This window comes from Danio rerio, chromosome 4, assembly GCF_052040795.2.
Source record: "Danio rerio strain M-AB ecotype USA chromosome 4, GRCz13ab, whole genome shotgun sequence".
NCBI classification, from domain to species: Eukaryota; Metazoa; Chordata; class Actinopteri; order Cypriniformes; family Danionidae; genus Danio; species Danio rerio.
This window is the reverse complement of record NC_141024.2, coordinates 57487099-57508100: the sequence shown is the minus strand read 5'-3', so window position 1 is coordinate 57508100 and position 21002 is coordinate 57487099. Positions and strand designations below refer to the sequence as shown.

At 46.7% G+C, this 21002-nt stretch overlaps 1 protein-coding gene and 14 non-coding genes across 18 annotated transcripts in view; 9 read left to right on the top strand and 6 right to left on the bottom strand.

The window, feature by feature from the left end:
- Positions 1 to 21002, bottom strand: part of zgc:113135 — a 1020739-nt gene that overhangs the window by 63671 nt on the left and 936066 nt on the right. The gene's annotated exons all lie outside the window — the stretch shown is intronic.
- trnav-aac (transfer RNA valine (anticodon AAC)) lies at positions 533 to 605 on the top strand. The gene has a single exon. It is a non-coding gene; the product is annotated as a tRNA-Val (tRNA).
- On the top strand, positions 710 to 782 carry trnav-cac (transfer RNA valine (anticodon CAC)). Its single transcript has one exon. It is a non-coding gene; the product is annotated as a tRNA-Val (tRNA).
- Positions 5124 to 5196, top strand: trnav-uac (transfer RNA valine (anticodon UAC)). Its single transcript has one exon. It is a non-coding gene; the product is annotated as a tRNA-Val (tRNA).
- Positions 6267 to 6339, top strand: trnav-aac (transfer RNA valine (anticodon AAC)). The gene has a single exon. It is a non-coding gene; the product is annotated as a tRNA-Val (tRNA).
- Positions 7593 to 7675, bottom strand: trnal-cag (transfer RNA leucine (anticodon CAG)). Its single transcript has one exon. It is a non-coding gene; the product is annotated as a tRNA-Leu (tRNA).
- On the top strand, positions 9217 to 9289 carry trnav-aac (transfer RNA valine (anticodon AAC)). Its single transcript has one exon. It is a non-coding gene; the product is annotated as a tRNA-Val (tRNA).
- On the top strand, positions 9383 to 9455 carry trnav-cac (transfer RNA valine (anticodon CAC)). The gene has a single exon. It is a non-coding gene; the product is annotated as a tRNA-Val (tRNA).
- On the bottom strand, positions 10532 to 10614 carry trnal-cag (transfer RNA leucine (anticodon CAG)). Its single transcript has one exon. It is a non-coding gene; the product is annotated as a tRNA-Leu (tRNA).
- On the top strand, positions 12156 to 12228 carry trnav-aac (transfer RNA valine (anticodon AAC)). The gene has a single exon. It is a non-coding gene; the product is annotated as a tRNA-Val (tRNA).
- trnav-cac (transfer RNA valine (anticodon CAC)) lies at positions 12322 to 12394 on the top strand. Its single transcript has one exon. It is a non-coding gene; the product is annotated as a tRNA-Val (tRNA).
- On the bottom strand, positions 13471 to 13553 carry trnal-cag (transfer RNA leucine (anticodon CAG)). Its single transcript has one exon. It is a non-coding gene; the product is annotated as a tRNA-Leu (tRNA).
- trnav-aac (transfer RNA valine (anticodon AAC)) lies at positions 14885 to 14957 on the top strand. Its single transcript has one exon. It is a non-coding gene; the product is annotated as a tRNA-Val (tRNA).
- On the bottom strand, positions 16211 to 16293 carry trnal-cag (transfer RNA leucine (anticodon CAG)). The gene has a single exon. It is a non-coding gene; the product is annotated as a tRNA-Leu (tRNA).
- Positions 18147 to 18310, bottom strand: LOC141384168 (U1 spliceosomal RNA). Its single transcript, XR_015486910.1, has one exon. It is a non-coding gene; the product is annotated as a U1 spliceosomal RNA (small nuclear RNA).

Genomic DNA, 21002 nt, shown 5'->3' with positions numbered 1-21002 from the left:
AAATCTGAAGTACGGAGGTTACAAAACAGAGACTATGTTGTTTCGTTCAAGCATCTGCCTGTTTACCTAGCAAATGAAGAAATTTTAAGCAAGCTAGAGAGATGGGGAGTTTTCCCCATATCTAAAATTAAAAGAAGATTGTATCCTGGCACAAACATAGAAGATGGAACAAGGTTTGTAAAAAACAGATTTCCGGAAGAGATGGTCTCCTTACCATACAGTACCAAAATCGAGACGGCGGAAGCGCCACAGCACTTTAGAGTCATGCACACCAATCAGGTAAAAACCTGTCGACTATGCATGAGCTCAGAAAATGTGATGAAGGAACGCCCAGAATTCAGGTGCTTCAAATGTGACGAAAGGGGACATTTCGCAAGGACCTGTACAGCTGTGTTGGGCCCGGATTGTAAATTGGCCCTAATACCTGCAGGGAGCTTGTCACGCCGAGTTGGCTTTGTCCGCTCGATTGATCAACGCGTACGCCTTGTTTTATCCTTGCAGGCCTAACTTCGCTGGTGAAAGCACTTGTGGGGTTTCTGTAGTGTAGTGGTCATCACGTTCGCCTAACACGCGAAAGGTCCTCGGTTCGAAACCGAGCAGAAACAGTGCTCTTCTTTTGGCGAGAAAATAATAGCATCCACTGCCGCACCAGCAATGATCGTCGACAGGCACCCAATCAAAAAGGGTTATCAGCTCGATCTGCCTGAAGGTTTCTGTAGTGTAGTGGTTATCACGTTCGCCTCACACGCGAAAGGTCCCCAGTTCGAAACTGGGCGGAAACAACCTCTGGCTTTTATGACAATTGTCAAATCAGGCTTCTGTTGAGTACTGACGTTCACTGAAAACATTCTTTCTGCAGAGCAGTGTGAGGCTAGAAGTTTGAATTCAGCTCAGTGTTTACCGCCTCTCGCGGTGTCGCAAACTTGCGTAGAATCTGATTTCTTTTAGCTTTGTGTTGTGCATGAGCAGGTGGCCAGTGCGTTTGCTGGCCCTTCACGGTGCAGACCGTACAAGACAGCTCTATAAAAAAAGACTATAAATACTTGAAGCAGCACTGGCCTATTGGTTTCCGTAGTGTAGTGTTTATCATGTTTGCATTACACGCTAAAGGTCTCCTGTTCGAAACTGGGCGGAAGCATACAATTAGCGGACACTTTTGTCCAAAGCGACATACAATAGTGGAGGTATTCAACAAGACGAGGCAATGCATACGAAAAAGGGCTATTTATTCCAAGTAATTTGTTTGTGCTCAGAGAATTTAGTGCTGGAGTAGGAGTTTCGTTTTCTTTAGAGAGAGGGATATTCACCGGGGTTCGGGTGTACTCTGAAGAGATGGGTGTTAGCTGTCGTTTGAAGGACACCGGTGTATCCGTAATCCGAGTGGGAATGGGAAGGTGATTCCACCAGCGTAGAACATTGAATGAAAACATTGTGGAAAGTGACTTTCCGTCTCTCTGCGCTGGCACCACAAGACAGTGCTCTCACCCTAACCGGAGGCTCCTGTGGTTATCACGATGGCTTTACAAGCGGAGGGTCTCCTGTTAGCAACTGGGCGGAAACATTCAGATTTGCTTTTACGCACATTCTCAATTGGCTCTCTGCTCACTGGATGATCCACGATACAAGGGCATGGATCTGTCAAATGTCATGACTTGACGTTGTACGAGGATTTGACGAAAAAAATGCCCTGCAAACCTAAAAAAGCAACACCATCCCAGGACAATTCTTTTGATCCCCTTTCAGTGCACTTGCAGTAAAGCCCGCGTGATGCGGCACTTTGTCAGTGTTACTGTATCATTCGGACATGGGGGCAGAGAGTTAAAGAATTCAGCCTGAGCGCACTGCCGCAGGCTCGGTTTGTCAGAAGTGGGATTCGAACCCACGCCTCCAGGGGAGACTGCGACCTGAACGCAGCGCCCTAGACCGCTCGGCCATCCTGACATGCAAGCTTGGCAGGAGCTGTCTCCTGGGAGCCACACCGCAGTACCGTGACATGGAATCTGGTGCTTCACAGCTTGCCCAGCTCCGGCTGTCCAGCTCATTGGCGCTGCAGGCAGCTAATCTGTGCTCGCCTCCTGGGGCTGCGCCTAGTTTCAATAGCCAACACTTGACAGCTGTCATTGCTTACGGCCACACCACCCTGAGGGGGCTATAGAGCAAACAGGAAGTGAGTTGGCAGCAGTAAGGAGAGAAAGGCTCTCCCCATTTTGTTTGTCTACCTTTTTGTTTATTGACCTTGAGTGTTTTTGTTTGTTTGTTTTCTTTTTGTCTTTAAAAACCACCTAACAGCAGCATTTTGCTGACTGAAGGGTGGTTATGTAGTGTGTTTTATTTTTAATCATGGACAGATTCCCCGGCAACGACATGGAAATGGAGGGACTTGCAAGAAAGGATAAAGAAAATGGGCTGGATAATAGACGGAGAGGGAAAGAAAATGGACTTGACAACAGACAAAGAGATAAATAAAATGAAGAGCCCGGCCAACGAAGAGGTGAGAAAGGTAAGGATAAGCAAGAGGTACAAAGAAGAGTATGCACAAAGGAAGCAACAGTAACTGTAGAAGTAGAAAATGTAAAAGATGCAAGAAGATTTGATATAACCAAAGCAGTCACGGAGCTGATTGGAGAAGGAAGAATGCTGGCGGTGAGACCCAAACAAACAAAGGGAGTATGAAGTAACAATGGAGACTGAAGATGACACCGAAATTTTAATAGACAATGGATTGACAGTTAAAGGAGTGAAATCTGAAGTACGGAGGTTACAAAACAGAGACTATGTTGTTTCGTTCAAGCATCTGCCTGTTTACCTAGCAAATGAAGAAATTTTAAGCAAGCTAGAGAGATGGGGAGTTTTCCCCATATCTAAAATTAAAAGAAGATTGTATCCTGGCACAAACATAGAAGATGGAACAAGGTTTGTAAAAAACAGATTTCCGGAAGAGATGGTCTCCTTACCATACAGTACCAAAATCGAGACGGCGGAAGCGCCACAGCACTTTAGAGTCATGCACACCAATCAGGTAAAAACCTGTCGACAATGCATGAGCTCAGAAAATGTGATGAAGGAACGCCCAGAATTCAGGTGCTTCAAATGTGACGAAAGGGGACATTTCGCAAGGACCTGTACAGCTGTGTCGGGCCCGGATTGTAAATTGGCCCTAATACCTGCAGGGAGCTTGTCACGCCGAGTTGGCTTTGTCCGCTCGATTGATCAACGCGTACGCCTTGTTTTTTTTTTTTTTTTTGGGTTTCTGTAGTGTAGTGGTCATCACGTTTGCCTAACACGTGAAAGGTCCTCGGTTCGAAACCGAGCAGAAACAGTGCTCTTCTTTTGGCAAGAAAATAATGGCATCCACTGCCGCACCAGCAATAATCGTCGACAGGCACCCAATCAAAAAGGGTTATCAGCTCAATCTGCCTGAAGGTTTCTGTAGTGTAGTGGTTATCACGTTCGCCTCACAGGCGAAAGGTCCCCAGTTCGAAACTGGGCGGAAACAACCTCTGGCTTTTATGACAATTGTCAAATCAGGCTTCTGTTGAGTACTGACGTTCACTGAAAACATTCTTTCTGCAGAGCGGTGTGAGGCTAGAAGTTTGAATTCAGCTCAGTGTTTACCGCCCCTCGCGGTGTCGCAAACTTGCGTAGAATCTGATTTCTTTTAGCTTTGTGTTGTGCATGAGCAGGTGGCCAGTGCGTTTGCTGGCCCTTCACGGTGCAGACCGTACAAGACAGCTCTATAAAAAAAGACTATAAATACTTGAAGCAGCACTGGCCTATTGGTTTCCGTAGTGTAGTGTTTATCATGTTTGCATTACACGCTAAAGGTCTCCTGTTCGAAACTGGGCGGAAGCATACAATTAGCGGACACTTTTGTCCAAAGCGACATACAATAGTGGAGGTATTCAACAAGACGAGGCAATGCATACGAAAAAGGGCTATTTATTCCAAGTAATTTGTTTGTGCTCAAAGAATTTAGTGCTGGAGTAGGAGTTTCGTTTTCTTTAGAGAGAGGGATATTCACCGGGGTTCGGGTGTACTCTGAAGAGATGGGTGTTAGCTGTCGTTTGAAGGACACCGGTGTATCCGTAATCCGAGTGGGAATGGGAAGGTGATTCCACCAGCGTTGAACATTGAATGAAAACATTGTGGAAAGTGACTTTCCGTCTCTCTGCGCTGGCACCACAAGACAGTGCTCTCACCCTAACCGGAAGCTTACATGAAAACGGAGGGACTTGCAAGAAAGGATAAAGAAAATGTGCTGGATAATAGACGGAGAGGTAAAGAAAATGGACTTGACAACAGACAAAGAGATAAATAAAATGAAGAGCCCGGCCAACGAAGAGGTGAGAAAGGTAAGGATAAGCAAGAGGTACAAAGAAGAGTATGCACAAAGGAAGCAACAGTAACTGTAGAAGTAGAAAATGTAAAAGATGCAAGAAGATTTGATATAACCAAAGCAGTCACGGAGCTGATTGGAGAAGGAAGAATGCTGGCGGTGAGACCCAAACAAACAAAGGGAGTATGAAGTAACAATGGAGACTGAAGATGACACCGAAATTTTAATAGACAATGGATTGACAATTAAAGGAGTGAAATCTGAAGTACGGAGGTTACAAAACAGAGACTATGTTGTTTCGTTCAAGCATCTGCCTGTTTACCTAGCAAATGAAGAAATTTTAAGCAAGCTAGAGAGATGGGGAGTTTTCCCCATATCTAAAATTAAAAGAAGATTGTATCCTGGCACAAACATAGAAGATGGAACAAGGTTTGTAAAAACAGATTTCCGGAAGAGATGGTCTCCTTACCATACAGTACCAAAATCGAGACGGCGGAAGCGCCACAGCACTTTAGAGTCATGCACACCAATCAGGTAAAAACCTGTCGACTATGCATGAGCTCAGAAAATGTGATGAAGGAACGCCCAGAATTCAGGTGCTTCAAATGTGACGAAAGGGGACATTTCGCAAGGACCTGTACAGCTGTGTCGGGCCCGGATTGTAAATTGGCCCTAATACCTGCAGGGAGCTTGTCACGCCGAGTTGGCTTTGTCCGCTCGATTGACCAACGCGTACGCCTTGTTTTATCCTTGCAGGCCTAACTTCGCTGGTGAAAGCACTTGTGGGGTTTCTGTAGTGTAGTGGTCATCACGTTCGCCTTACACGCGAAAGGTCCTCGGGTCGAAACCGAGCAGAAACAGTGCTGTTCTTTTGGCGAGAAAATAATAGCATCCACTGCCCCACAAGCAATGATCGTCGACAGGCACCCAATCAAAAAGGGTTATCAGCTCGATCTGCCTGAAGGTTACTGTAGTGTAGTGGTTATCACGTTTGCCTCACACGCGAAAGGTCCCCAGTTCGAAACTGGGTGGAAACAACCTCTGGCTTTTATGACAATTGTCAAATCAGGCTTCTGTTGAGTACTGACGTTCACTGAAAACATTCTTTCTGCAGAGCGGTGTGAGGCTAGAAGTTTGAATTCAGCTCAGTGTTTACCGCCCCTCGCGGTGTCGCAAACTTGCGTAGAATCTGATTTCTTTTAGCTTTGTGTTGTGCATGAGCAGGTGGCCAGTGCGTTTGCTGGCCCTTCACGGTGCAGACCGTACAAGACAGCTCTATAAAAAAAGACTATAAATACTTGAAGCAGCACTGGCCTATTGGTTTCCGTAGTGTAGTGTTTATCATGTTTGCATTACACGCTAAAGGTCTCCTGTTCGAAACTGGGCGGAAGCATACAATTAGCGGACACTTTTGTCCAAAGCGACATACAATAGTGGAGGTATTCAACAAGACGAGGCAATGCATACGAAAAAGGGCTATTTATTCCAAGTAATTTGTTTGTGCTCAAAGAATTTAGTGCTGGAGTAGGAGTTTCGTTTTCTTTAGAGAGAGGGATATTCACCGGGGTTCGGGTGTACTCTGAAGAGATGGGTGTTAGCTGTCGTTTGAAGGACACCGGTGTATCCGTAATCCGAGTGGGAATGGGAAGGTGATTCCACCAGCGTTGAACATTGAATGAAAACATTGTGGAAAGTGACTTTCCGTTTCTCTGTGCTGGCACCACAAGACAGTGCTTCAGGTGCTTCAAATGTGACGAAAGGGGACATTTCGCAAGGACCTGTACAGCTGTGTCGGGCCCGGATTGTAAATTGGCCCTAATACCTGCAGGGAGCTTGTCACGCCGAGTTGGCTTTGTCCGCTCGATTGACCAACGCGTACGCCTTGTTTTATCCTTGCAGGCCTAACTTCTCTGGTGAAAGCACTTGTGGGGTTTCTGTAGTGTAGTGGTTATCACGTTCGCCTAACACGCGAAAGGTCCTCGGTTCGAAACCGAGCAGAAACAGTGCTGTTCTTTTGGCGAGAAAATAATAGCATCCACTGCCCCACAAGCAATGATCGTCGACAGGCACCCAATCAAAAAGGGTTATCAGCTCGATCTGCCTGAAGGTTACTGTAGTGTAGTGGTTATCACGTTTGCCTCACACGCGAAAGGTCCCCAGTTCGAAACTGGGCGTAAACAACCTCTGGCTTTTATGACAATTGTCAAATCAGGCTTCTGTTGAGTACTGACGTTCACTGAAAAGATTCTTTCTGCAGAGCGGTGTGAGGCTAGAAGTTTGAATTCAGCTCAGTGTTTACCGCCCCTCGCGGTGTCGCAAACTTGCGTAGAATCTGATTTCTTTTAGCTTTGTGTTGTGCATGAGCAGGTGGCCAGTGCGTTTGCTGGCCCTTCACGGTGCAGACCGTACAAGACAGCTCTATAAAAAAAGACTATAAATACTTGAAGCAGCACTGGCCTATTGGTTTCTGTAGTGTAGTGTTTATCATGTTTGCATTACACGCTAAAGGTCTCCTGTTCGAAACTGGGCGGAAGCATACAATTAGCGGACACTTTTGTCCAAAGCGACATACAATAGTGGAGGTATTCAACAAGACGAGGCAATGCATACGAAAAAGGGCTATTTATTCCAAGTAATTTGTTTGTGCTCAGAGAATTTAGTGCTGGAGTAGGAGTTTCGTTTTCTTTAGAGAGAGGGATATTCACCGGGGTTCGGGTGTACTCTGAAGAGATGGGTGTTAGCTGTCGTTTGAAGGACACCGGTGTATCCGTAATCCGAGTGGGAATGGGAAGGTGATTCCACCAGCGTAGAACATTGAATGAAAACATTGTGGAAAGTGACTTTCCGTCTCTCTGCGCTGGCACCACAAGACAGTGCTCTGACCCTAACCAGAGGCTCCTGTGGTTATCACGATGGCTTTACAAGCGGAGGGTCTCCTGTTAGCAACTGGGCGGAAACATTCAGATTTGTTTTTACGCACATTCTCAATTGGCTCTCTGCTCACTGGATGATCCACGATACAAGGGCATGGATCTGTCAAATGTCATGACTTGACGTTGTACGAGGATTTGACGAAAAAAATGCCCTGCAAACCTTAAAAAGCAACACCATCCCAGGACAATTCTTTTGATCCCCTTTCAGTGCACTTGCATTAAAGCCCGGGTGATGCGGCACTTTGTCAGTGTTACTGTATCGTTCGGACATGGGGGCAGAGAGTTAAAGAATTCAGCCTGAGCGCACTGCCGCAGGCTCGGTTTGTCAGAAGTGGGATTCGAACCCACGCCTCCAGGGGAGACTGCGACCTGAACGCAGCGCCTTAGACCGCTCGGCCATCCTGACATGCAAGCTTGGCAGGAGCTGTCTCCTGGGAGCCACACCGCAGTACCGTGACATGGAATCTGGTGCTTCACAGCTTCCCCAGCTCCGGCTGTCCAGCTCATTGGCGCTGCAGGCAGCTAATCTGTGCTCGCCTCCTGGGGCTGCGCCTAGTTTCAATAGCCAACACTTGACAGCTGTCATTGCTTACGGCCACACCACCCTGAGGGGGCTATAGAGCAAACAGGAAGTGAGTTGGCAGCAGTAAGGAGAGAAAGGCTCTCCCCATTTTGTTTGTCTACCTTTTTGTTTATTGACCTTGAGTGTTTTTGTTTGTTTGTTTTCTTTTTGTCTTTAAAAACCACCTAACAGCAGCATTTTGCTGACTGAAGGGTGGTTATGTAGTGTGTTTTATTTTTAATCATGGACAGATTCCCCGGCAACGACATGGAAATGGAGGGACTTGCAAGAAAGGATAAAGAAAATGGGCTGGATAATAGACGGAGAGGGAAAGAAAATGGACTTGACAACAGACAAAGAGATAAATAAAATGAAGAGCCCGGCCAACGAAGAGGTGAGAAAGGTAAGGATAAGCAAGAGGTACAAAGAAGAGTATGCACAAAGGAAGCAACAGTAACTGTAGAAGACAATGGATTGACAATTAAAGGAGTGAAATCTGAAGTACGGAGGTTACAAAACAGAGACTATGTTGTTTCGTTCAAGCATTTGCCTGTTTACCTAGCAAATGAAGAAATTTTAAGCAAGCTAGAGAGATGGGGAGTTTTCCCCATATCTAAAATTAAAAGAAGATTGTATCCTGGCACAAACATAGAAGATGGAACAAGGTTTGTAAAAAACAGATTTCCGGAAGAGATGGTCTCCTTACCATACAGTACCAAAATCGAGACGGCGGAAGCGCCACAGCACTTTAGAGTCATGCACACCAATCAGGTAAAAACCTGTCGACTATGCATGAGCTCAGAAAATGTGATGAAGGATTGCCCAGAATTCAGGTGCTTCAAATGTGACGAAAGGGGACATTTCGCAAGGACCTGTACAGCTGTGTCGGGCCCGGATTGTAAATTGGCCCTAATACCTGCAGGGAGCTTGTCACGCCGAGTTGGCTTTGTCCGCTCGATTGACCAACGCGTACGCCTTGTTTTATCCTTGCAGGCCTAACTTCGCTGGTGAAAGCACTTGTGGGGTTTCTGTAGTGTAGTGGATTTCCGGAAGAGATGGTCTCCTTACCATACAGTACCAAAATCGAGACGGCGGAAGCGCCACAGCACTTTAGAGTCATGCACACCAATCAGGTAAAAACCTGTTGACTATGCATGAGCTCAGAAAATGTGATGAAGGAACGCCCAGAATTCAGGTGCTTCAAATGTGACGAAAGGGGACATTTCGCAAGGACCTGTACAGCTGTGTCGGGCCCGGATTGTAAATTGGCCCTAATACCTGCAGGGAGCTTGTCTTGGGAGTTGGCTTTGTCCGCTCGATTGACCAACGCGTACGCCTTGTTTTATCCTTGCAGGCCTAACTTCGCTGGTGAAAGCACTTGTGGGGTTTCTGTAGTGTAGTGGTCATCACGTTCGCCTAACACGCGAAAGGTCCTCGGTTCGAAACCGAGCAGAAACAGTGCTCTTCTTTGGCAAGAAAATAATAGCATCCACTGCCGCACCGTCGACAGGCACCCAATCAAAAAGGGTTATCAGCTCGATCTGCCTGAAGGTTTCTGTAGTGTAGTGGTTATCACGTTCGCCTCACACGCGAAAGGTCCCCAGTTCGAAACTGGGCGGAAACAACCTCTGGCTTTTATGACAATTGTCAAATCAGGCTTCTGTTGAGTACTGACGTTCACTGAAAACATTCTTTCTGCAGAGCGGTGTGAGGCTAGAAGTTTGAATTCAGCTCAGTGTTTACCGCCCCTCGCGGTGTCGCAAACTTGCGTAGAATCTGATTTCTTTTAGCTTTGTGTTGTGCATGAGCAGGTGGCCAGTGCGTTTGCTGGCCCTTCACGGTGCAGACCGTACAAGACAGCTCTATAAAAAAAGACTATAAATACTTGAAGCAGCACTGGCCTATTGGTTTCCGTAGTGTAGTGTTTATCATGTTTGCATTACACGCTAAAGGTCTCCTGTTCGAAACTGGGCGGAAGCATACAATTAGCGGACACTTTTGTCCAAAGCGACATACAATAGTGGAGGTATTCAACAAGACAAGGCAATGCATACGAAAAAGGGCTATTTATTCCAAGTAATTTGTTTGTGCTCAGAGAATTTAGTGCTGGAGTAGGAGTTTCGTTTTCTTTAGAGAGAGGGATATTCACCGGGGTTCGGGTGTACTCTGAAGAGATGGGTGTTAGCTGTCGTTTGAAGGACACCGGTGTATCCGTAATCCGAGTGGGAATGGGAAGGTGATTCCACCAGCGTAGAACATTGAATGAAAACATTGTGGAAAGTGACTTTCCGTCTCTCTGCGCTGGCACCACAAGACAGTGCTCTGACCCTAACCGGAGGCTCCTGTGGTTATCACGATGGCTTTACAAGCGGAGGGTCTCCTGTTAGCAACTGGGCGGAAACATTCAGATTTGTTTTTACGCACATTCTCAATTGGCTCTCTGCTCACTGGATGATCCACGATACAAGGGCATGGATCTGTCAAATGTCATGACTTGACGTTGTACGAGGATTTGACGAAAAAAATGCCCTGCAAACCTTAAAAAGCAACACCATCCCAGGACAATTCTTTTGATCCCCTTTCAGTGCACTTGCATTAAAGCCCGGGTGATGCGGCACTTTGTCAGTGTTACTGTATCGTTCGGACATGGGGGCAGAGAGTTAAAGAATTCAGCCTGAGCGCACTGCCGCAGGCTCGGTTTGTCAGAAGTGGGATTCGAACCCACGCCTCCAGGGGAGACTGCGACCTGAACGCAGCGCCTTAGACCGCTCGGCCATCCTGACATGCAAGCTTGGCAGGAGCTGTCTCCTGGGAGCCACACCGCAGTACCGTGACATGGAATCTGGTGCTTCACAGCTTCCCCAGCTCCGGCTGTCCAGCTCATTGGCGCTGCAGGCAGCTAATCTGTGCTCGCCTCCTGGGGCTGCGCCTAGTTTCAATAGCCAACACTTGACAGCTGTCATTGCTTACGGCCACACCACCCTGAGGGGGCTATAGAGCAAACAGGAAGTGAGTTGGCAGCAGTAAGGAGAGAAAGGCTCTCCCCATTTTGTTTGTCTACCTTTTTGTTTATTGACCTTGAGTGTTTTTGTTTGTTTGTTTTCTTTTTGTCTTTAAAAACCACCTAACAGCAGCATTTTGCTGACTGAAGGGTGGTTATGTAGTGTGTTTTATTTTTAATCATGGACAGATTCCCCGGCAACGACATGGAAATGGAGGGACTTGCAAGAAAGGATAAAGAAAATGGGCTGGATAATAGACGGAGAGGGAAAGAAAATGGACTTGACAACAGACAAAGAGATAAATAAAATGAAGAGCCCGGCCAACGAAGAGGTGAGAAAGGTAAGGATAAGCAAGAGGTACAAAGAAGAGTATGCACAAAGGAAGCAACAGTAACTGTAGAAGACAATGGATTGACAATTAAAGGAGTGAAATCTGAAGTACGGAGGTTACAAAACAGAGACTATGTTGTTTCGTTCAAGCATTTGCCTGTTTACCTAGCAAATGAAGAAATTTTAAGCAAGCTAGAGAGATGGGGAGTTTTCCCCATATCTAAAATTAAAAGAAGATTGTATCCTGGCACAAACATAGAAGATGGAACAAGGTTTGTAAAAAACAGATTTCCGGAAGAGATGGTCTCCTTACCATACAGTACCAAAATCGAGACGGCGGAAGCGCCACAGCACTTTAGAGTCATGCACACCAATCAGGTAAAAACCTGTCGACTATGCATGAGCTCAGAAAATGTGATGAAGGATTGCCCAGAATTCAGGTGCTTCAAATGTGACGAAAGGGGACATTTCGCAAGGACCTGTACAGCTGTGTCGGGCCCGGATTGTAAATTGGCCCTAATACCTGCAGGGAGCTTGTCACGCCGAGTTGGCTTTGTCCGCTCGATTGACCAACGCGTACGCCTTGTTTTATCCTTGCAGGCCTAACTTCGCTGGTGAAAGCACTTGTGGGGTTTCTGTAGTGTAGTGGATTTCCGGAAGAGATGGTCTCCTTACCATACAGTACCAAAATCGAGACGGCGGAAGCGCCACAGCACTTTAGAGTCATGCACACCAATCAGGTAAAAACCTGTTGACTATGCATGAGCTCAGAAAATGTGATGAAGGAACGCCCAGAATTCAGGTGCTTCAAATGTGACGAAAGGGGACATTTCGCAAGGACCTGTACAGCTGTGTCGGGCCCGGATTGTAAATTGGCCCTAATACCTGCAGGGAGCTTGTCTTGGGAGTTGGCTTTGTCCGCTCGATTGACCAACGCGTACGCCTTGTTTTATCCTTGCAGGCCTAACTTCGCTGGTGAAAGCACTTGTGGGGTTTCTGTAGTGTAGTGGTCATCACGTTCGCCTAACACGCGAAAGGTCCTCGGTTCGAAACCGAGCAGAAACAGTGCTCTTCTTTGGCAAGAAAATAATAGCATCCACTGCCGCACCGTCGACAGGCACCCAATCAAAAAGGGTTATCAGCTCGATCTGCCTGAAGGTTTCTGTAGTGTAGTGGTTATCACGTTCGCCTCACACGCGAAAGGTCCCCAGTTCGAAACTGGGCGGAAACAACCTCTGGCTTTTATGACAATTGTCAAATCAGGCTTCTGTTGAGTACTGACGTTCACTGAAAACATTCTTTCTGCAGAGCGGTGTGAGGCTAGAAGTTTGAATTCAGCTCAGTGTTTACCGCCCCTCGCGGTGTCGCAAACTTGCGTAGAATCTGATTTCTTTTAGCTTTGTGTTGTGCATGAGCAGGTGGCCAGTGCGTTTGCTGGCCCTTCACGGTGCAGACCGTACAAGACAGCTCTATAAAAAAAGACTATAAATACTTGAAGCAGCACTGGCCTATTGGTTTCCGTAGTGTAGTGTTTATCATGTTTGCATTACACGCTAAAGGTCTCCTGTTCGAAACTGGGCGGAAGCATACAATTAGCGGACACTTTTGTCCAAAGCGACATACAATAGTGGAGGTATTCAACAAGACAAGGCAATGCATACGAAAAAGGGCTATTTATTCCAAGTAATTTGTTTGTGCTCAGAGAATTTAGTGCTGGAGTAGGAGTTTCGTTTTCTTTAGAGAGAGGGATATTCACCGGGGTTCGGGTGTACTCTGAAGAGATGGGTGTTAGCTGTCGTTTGAAGGACACCGGTGTATCCGTAATCCGAGTGGGAATGGGAAGGTGATTCCACCAGCGTAGAACATTGAATGAAAACATTGTGGAAAGTGACTTTCCGTCTCTCTGCGCTGGCACCACAAGACAGTGCTCTGACCCTAACCGGAGGCTCCTGTGGTTATCACGATGGCTTTACAAGCGGAGGGTCTCCTGTTAGCAACTGGGCGGAAACATTCAGATTTGTTTTTACGCACATTCTCAATTGGCTCTCTGCTCACTGGATGATCCACGATACAAGGGCATGGATCTGTCAAATGTCATGACTTGACGTTGTACGAGGATTTGACGAAAAAAATGCCCTGCAAACCTTAAAAAGCAACACCATCCCAGGACAATTCTTTTGATCCCCTTTCAGTGCACTTGCATTAAAGCCCGGGTGATGCGGCACTTTGTCAGTGTTACTGTATCGTTCGGACATGGGGGCAGAGAGTTAAAGAATTCAGCCTGAGCGCACTGCCGCAGGCTCGGTTTGTCAGAAGTGGGATTCGAACCCACGCCTCCAGGGGAGACTGCGACCTGAACGCAGCGCCTTAGACCGCTCGGCCATCCTGACATGCAAGCTTGGCAGGAGCTGTCTCCTGGGAGCCACACCGCAGTACCGTGACATGGAATCTGGTGCTTCACAGCTTGCCCAGCTCCGGCTGTCCAGCTCATTGGCGCTGCAGGCAGCTAATCTGTGCTCGCCTCCTGGGGCTGCGCCTAGTTTCAATAGCCAACACTTGACAGCTGTCATTGCTTACGGCCACACCACCCTGAGGGGGCTATAGAGCAAACAGGAAGTGAGTTGGCAGCAGTAAGGAGAGAAAGGCTCTCCCCATTTTGTTTGTCTACCTTTTTGTTTATTGACCTTGAGTGTTTTTGTTTGTTTGTTTTCTTTTTGTCTTTAAAAACCACCTAACAGCAGCATTTTGCTGACTGAAGGGTGGTTATGTAGTGTGTTTTATTTTTAATCATGGACAGATTCCCCGGCAACGACATGGAAATGGAGGGACTTGCAAGAAAGGATAAAGAAAATGGGCTGGATAATAGACGGAGAGGTAAAGAAAATGGACTTGACAACAGACAAAGAGATAAATAAAATGAAGAGCCCGGCCAACGAAGAGGTGAGAAAGGTAAGGATAAGCAAGAGGTACAAAGAAGAGTATGCACAAAGGAAGCAACAGTAACTGTAGAAGTAGAAAATGTAAAAGATGCAAGAAGATTTGATATAACCAAAGCAGTCACGGAGCTGATTGGAGAAGGAAGAATGCTGGCGGTGAGACCCAAACAAACAAAGGGAGTATGAAGTAACAATGGAGACTGAAGATGACACCGAAATTTTAATAGACAATGGATTGACAATTAAAGGAGTGAAATCTGAAGTACGGAGGTTACAAAACAGAGACTATGTTGTTTCGTTCAAGCATCTGCCTGTTTACCTAGCAAATGAAGAAATTTTAAGCAAGCTAGAGAGATGGGGAGTTTTCCCCATATCTAAAATTAAAAGAAGATTGTATCCTGGCACAAACATAGAAGATGGAACAAGGTTTGTAAAAAACAGATTTCCGGAAGAGATGGTCTCCTTACCATACAGTACCAAAATCGAGACGGCGGAAGCGCCACAGCACTTTAGAGTCATGCACACCAATCAGGTAAAAACCTGTCGACTATGCATGAGCTCAGAAAATGTGATGAAGGAACGCCCAGAATTCAGGTGCTTCAAATGTGACGAAAGGGGACATTTCGCAAGGACCTGTACAGCTGTGTCGGGCCCGGATTGTAAATTGGCCCTAATACCTGCAGGGAGCTTGTCACGCCGAGTTGGCTTTGTCCGCTCGATTGACCAACGCGTACGCCTTGTTTTATCCTTGCAGGCCTAACTTCGCTGGTGAAAGGACTTGTGGGGTTTCTGTAGTGTAGTGGTCATCACGTTCGCCTTACATGCAAAAGGTCCTCGGTTCGAAACCGAGCAGAAACAGTGCTGTTCTTTTGGCGAGAAAATAATAGCATCCACTGCCGCACCAGCAATGATCGTCGACAGGCACCCAATCAAAAAGGGTTATCAGCTCGATCTGCCTGAAGGTTACTGTAGTGTAGTGGTTATCACGTTCGCCTCACACGCGAAAGGTCCCCAGTTCGAAACTGGGCGGAAACAACCTCTGGCTTTTATGACAATTGTCAAATCAGGCTTCTGTTGAGTACTGACGTTCACTGAAAGCATTCTTTCTGCAGAGCGGTGTGAGGCTAGAAGTTTGAATTCAGCTCAGTGTTTACCGCCCCTCGCGGTGTCGCAAACTTGCGTAGAATCTGATTTCTTTTAGCTTTGTGTTGTGCATGAGCAGGTGGCCAGTGCGTTTGCTGGCCCTTCACGGTGCAGACCGTACAAGACAGCTCTATAAAAAAAGACTATAAATACTTGAAGCAGCACTGGCCTATTGGTTTCCGTAGTGTAGTGTTTATCATGTTTGCATTACACGCTAAAGGTCTCCTGTTCGAAACTGGGCGGAAGCATACAATTAGCGGACACTTTTGTCCAAAGCGACATACAATAGTGGAGGTATTCAACAAGACGAGGCAATGCATACGAAAAAGGGCTATTTATTCCAAGTAATTTGTTTGTGCTCAGAGAATTTAGTGCTGGAGTAGGAGTTTCGTTTTCTTTAGAGAGAGGGATATTCACCGGGGTTCGGGTGTACTCTGAAGAGATGGGTGTTAGCTGTCGTTTGAAGGACACCGGTGTATCCGTAATCCGAGTGGGAATGGGAAGGTGATTCCACCAGCGTTGAACATTGAATGAAAACATTGTGGAAAGTGACTTTCCGTCTCTCTGCGCTGGCACCACAAGACAGTGCTCTGACCCTAACCGGAGGCTCCTGTGGTTATCACGATGGCTTTACAAGCGGAGGGTCTCCTGTTAGCAACTGGGCGGAAACATTCAGATTTGCTTTTACGCACATTCTCAATTGGCTCTCTGCTCACTGGATGATCCACGATACAAGGGCATGGATCTGTCAAATGTCATGACTTGACGTTGTACGAGGATTTGACGAAAAAAATGCCCTGCAAACCTTAAAAAGCAACACCATCCCAGGACAATTCTTTTGATCCCCTTTCAGTGCACTTGCATTAAAGCCCGTGTGATGCGGCACTTTGTCAGTGTTACTGTATCGTTCGGACATGGGGGCAGAGAGTTAAAGAATTCAGCCTGAGCGCACTGCCGCAGCCTCGGTTTGTCAGAAGTGGGATTCGAACCCACGCCTCCAGGGGAGACTGCGACCTGAACGCAGCGCCTTAGACCGCTCGGCCATCCTGACATGCAAGCTTGGCAGGAGCTGTCTCCTGGGAGCCACACCGCAGTACCGTGACATGGAATCTGGTGCTTCACAGCTTGCCCAGCTCCGGCTGTCCAGCTCATTGGCGCTGCAGGCAGCTAATCTGTGCTCACCTCCTGGGGCTGCGCCTAGTTTCAATAGCCAACACTTGACAGCTGTCATTGCTTACGGCCACACCACCCTGAGGGGGCTATAGAGCAAACAGGAAGTGAGTTGGCAGCAGTAAGGAGAGAAAGGCTCTCCCCATTTTGTTTGTCTACCTTTTTGTTTATTGACCTTGAGTGTTTTTGTTTGTTTGTTTTCTTTTTGTCTTTAAAAACCACCTAACAGCAGCATTTTGCTGACTGAAGGGTGGTTATGTAGTGTGTTTTATTTTTAATCATGGACAGATTCCCCGGCAACGACATGGAAATGGAGGGACTTGCAAGAAAGGATAAAGAAAATGGGCTGGATAATAGACGGAGAGGGAAAGAAAATGGACTTGACAACAGACAAAGAGATAAATAAAATGAAGAGCCCGGCCAACGAAGAGGTGAGAAAGGTAAGGATAAGCAAGAGGTACAAAGAAGAGTATGCACAAAGGAAGCAACAGTAACTGTAGAAGTAGAAAATGTAAAAGATGCAAGAAGATTTGATATAACCAAAGCAGTCACGGAGCTGATTGGAGAAGGAAGAATGCTGGCGGTGAGACCCAAACAAACAAAGGGAGTATGAAGTAACAATGGAGACTGAAGATGACACCGAAATTTTAATAGACAATGGATTGACAATTAAAGGAGTGAAATCTGAAGTACGGAGGTTACAAAACAGAGACTATGTTGTTTCGTTCAAGCATCTGCCTGTTTACCTAGCAAATGAAGAAATTTTAAGCAAGCTAGAGAGATGGGGAGTTTTCCCCATATCTAAAATTAAAAGAAGATTGTATCCTGGCACAAGCATAGAAGATGGAACAAGGTTTGTAAAAAACAGATTTCCGGAAGAGATGGTCTCCTTACCATACAGTACCAAAATCGAGACGGCGGAAGCTCCACAGCACTTTAGAGTCATGCACACCAATCAGGTAAAAACCTGTCGACTATGCAGAAGCTCAGAAAATGTGATGAAGGAACGCCCAGAATTCAGGTGCTTCAAATGTGACGAAAGGGGACATTTCGCAAGGACCTGTACAGCTGTGTCGGGCCCGGATTGTAAATTGGCCCTAATACCTGCAGGGAGCTTGTCACGCTGAGTTGGCTTTGTCCGCTCGATTGACCAACGCGTACGCCTTGTTTTATCCTTGTTTTATCCTTGTTTTATGGCTCTCTGCTCACTGGATGACCCATGATACTAGGGCGTGGATCTGTCAAATGTCATGACTTGACGTTGTACGAGGATTTGACGAAAAAATTCCCTGCAAACCCCAAACGACAGACGTCTGCAAAAGATTGCAGTTCTTGAAACAAAGTTACCTCTGATCCGAGCAGAAGCGTTCGCTTACTCAATGGCAGAAAAAATGATGACCTTTCACACGGTCTACATCCGTTCTGTCAGTAACAGCGGCCGGCCGGCAAATAAAATTCTGACATTCCACAGGGCACACTCGCTTGGCGGACAAAAGCCACCGGGGGCTCTCTTTGCGTGTTCCTTCACCTGGTCAAACCGCTTTGAGGGGGGACCTTTCGAGTAGTTTTCGGCGTCAGAACAGACTCTTCTAGCGACGGGTGGGCAGGCCTTCCACAGGCGCGCGCGGCTCTACTGAAGCAAAAGAGGCTTGGCAAAGGACGAGGAAGAGAGGGAAGCGCCGCTCCAGCCGGGTCCGACGCTACTGCCTGAACTCTGTCTTGAACCACTGTACTCAGGGGAGAGCGCGAACGCAGTCCCCCACTACCAGAAATTATGACGTCGCGATTCCAACATTTGGGGAATTCGCAGAGGTCAGCGTGGCCGGAGTGCAATGGCCAAGCCTCGCCCTGGGTGAACCACCTTCTTGATCATGGTATCTCCCCTGCCAGGTAGGTATGAGTTGCCGGGTGGCGCAAATGGCAGCCGCCGTTTTCTATCGGCCGTACTCCAGGGCGGTGATGCCCAGCAACCGAGCATGGGGAATGGGCCAGCAACCCCTGTCCCCTGACGGCGCTGTACTTGCAGCAGACGTGCCTGTGCCTGCAAACCACTCGCTAGTAACTGTGGCAACGCATGAAGAGTTTGAGCTTCCTCCAGATGCTTGCTTTGTGTTTTGTCATCAGTTGGGGCTGCCAACACATGGATTCCACTGGACGCACTCGATCTGGGGATAACAGACCCTCTATGGGGGGAGGGGAGGGGATCCTCCTGTTCTTTCTTTCTTTTCCTCCATCTGTTTTCTTTCTCTACAGATGTCGTTTTTCTCTGCTTAGTTTCTGATTTGGTCTATTTGGACATGTCGACCTCCTGCTTTGCTGCGGTTCGGACCGCCTTTGCCTAGAGCTCCGTGCTTTGCACTCTTGCCTTGTATATTTTGTGTCCTGTTTTCTTACGTCAGCCTATCAGCACAGTGCTCAAACGACATAGCTTGAAGAACACGACGGGATCTACAAACGTTCCGCAAAAGAACTTCACTGACGAAAGCGGAAGCGCTAACGAAACAACCTCTCGCTGCAAGCACCTTACATTCCTGGGACGGGAAACCACCGACGGCTGGCTGCGAAATTGCCTCTGGTTCAGATTGGTTTAGAACCGTCCCTCTGCCTAAAACGCCACAGACGTCTGCAAAAGATTGCAGTTCTTGAAACAAAGTTACCTCTGATCCGAGCAGAAGCGTTCGCTTACTTAATGGCAGATAAAATGATGACCTTTCACACGGTCTGCATTCGTTCCATCAGTAACAGCGGCAGGCCGGCAAATAAAATCCTGACATTCCACAGGGCACACTCGCTTGGCGGACAAAAGCCACCGGGGGCTCTCTTTGCGTGTTCCTTCACCTGGTCAAACCGCTTTGAGGGGGGACCTTTCGAGTAGTTTTCGACGTCAGAACAGACTCTTCCAGCGACGGGTTGGCAGGCCTTCCACAGGCGCGCGCAGCTCTACTGGAGCAAAAGAGGCTTGGCAAAGGACGAGGAAGAGAGGGAAGCGCCGCTCCAGCCGGGCCCGACGCTACCGCCTGAACTCTGTCTTGAACCACTGTGCTCAGGGGAGAGCGCGAACGCAGTCCCCCACTACCAGAAATTATGCAGTCGAGATTCCCACATTTGGGGAGTTCGCAGACATCTGCCCAGGGAACGTGCAATGGTAACTGTAGACTGTAGACTCTCGTCCAACGAGAAGCCGCGATTGTCTACAGTTTGCTTAGACCCTGGGCTAATCGGAGGGATGCATTGTCTAAAGTTTAAAATCAGGGCCAATCAGCGCTGAGGATTTTCCAAAGTTTCTCTTGCTCTAAATGCTCAATTTATCGGGTCAGAAAGTTCATCTGCTGTCGAGATTAATTCGTATGTTAAAGTGATTTTGTGTGGAAAGTTATTTTTATACTGTTATATTGATGCACAGTATGTTTTGTTCACGACATGTTTGAAATATCTCACTTTTTGAGCAGTATTCGTGAGGCTGCGCCTTCAGAAAGTACACCTGTTGTTGAGATTTCGTGTGGTAAGTTATTTTTATACTGTTATATTGATGCACAATATGTTCTAGTTACATCACGTTCGAAGTTTTTCACTCTTTGTACAGCATTTTGTCTTTGTTCGTGAGGCTGCGCTGTCAGCAAGTACACCTGTCATAGTGATTTAGAGCGGTAGGTTATTTTTATCCTGTTCTGATAAACAGTATGTTTTGCTCACATCACATTTAAAATATTTCACTATGTGTGCATTATTTTGTCTGTGTGCCTGACGCTGCGCTGTCAGACGTTCATCCATTACAGAGATTTTGTGCGGTAAGTTATTTTTATTGTTACATTAATGCTGAGGTCACATCATGTTTGAAATATCTCATTCTTTGTGCAGTGTTTGGTCTGTGCTGGTGACGCTGTGTCGTCAGAAAGTTCACCTGTCCTAGAGATTTCGTGTTGTAGGTTATTTTTATACTGTGATATTACTTATATGTATATATGGCTGCACAAAACCTGAAAAAGTTTAGCTTATGTATTATTTTCAACGCTCGTGTCGGTTTGATAGCTCCATTCACATAGTAAACAGTTGTTTCATTAAAATATAGCAACCATCATGCTAATAAATAAATATCCCTTCATATACAGCAATATATGTGACCATGACAATTATTATCATTATTTGTTACTATGAGAAGTAAAGAACATTTTAAGATCTTAGCTGGGACAAAACATATGATCCAAAATTTGAGCAAATGAGCAAAATTTGAGCATATGAGCAAAATTTACTGAGCAGCAGAGTAAAGTTAATGAGCCGATGATGAGTTTAATTAAGTGATGATTGAGGACTGATGATGAACACCTGCTGTTAATATGCAGAAACAGAAGAGAAGCAGCAGCAGCTACGCTCATTGCTTACCTGATTGACTTTATTTCTGTCAGATGTTCAAAAAATCCATATGAGACTGTGGCGAGGGGGCGTGGCCGAGAGCCGTGGGAACGGAGTAAGGCCACCGCGTAAGTGGATACACCTGCGGTGCGCACCTGCCTCGGATCCCACGGAAGGAGCTCTGGACCATAAAAGGAGGAACTATGGCAGAGGAAGCCGAGAGAGGACCGGGCCCGGACA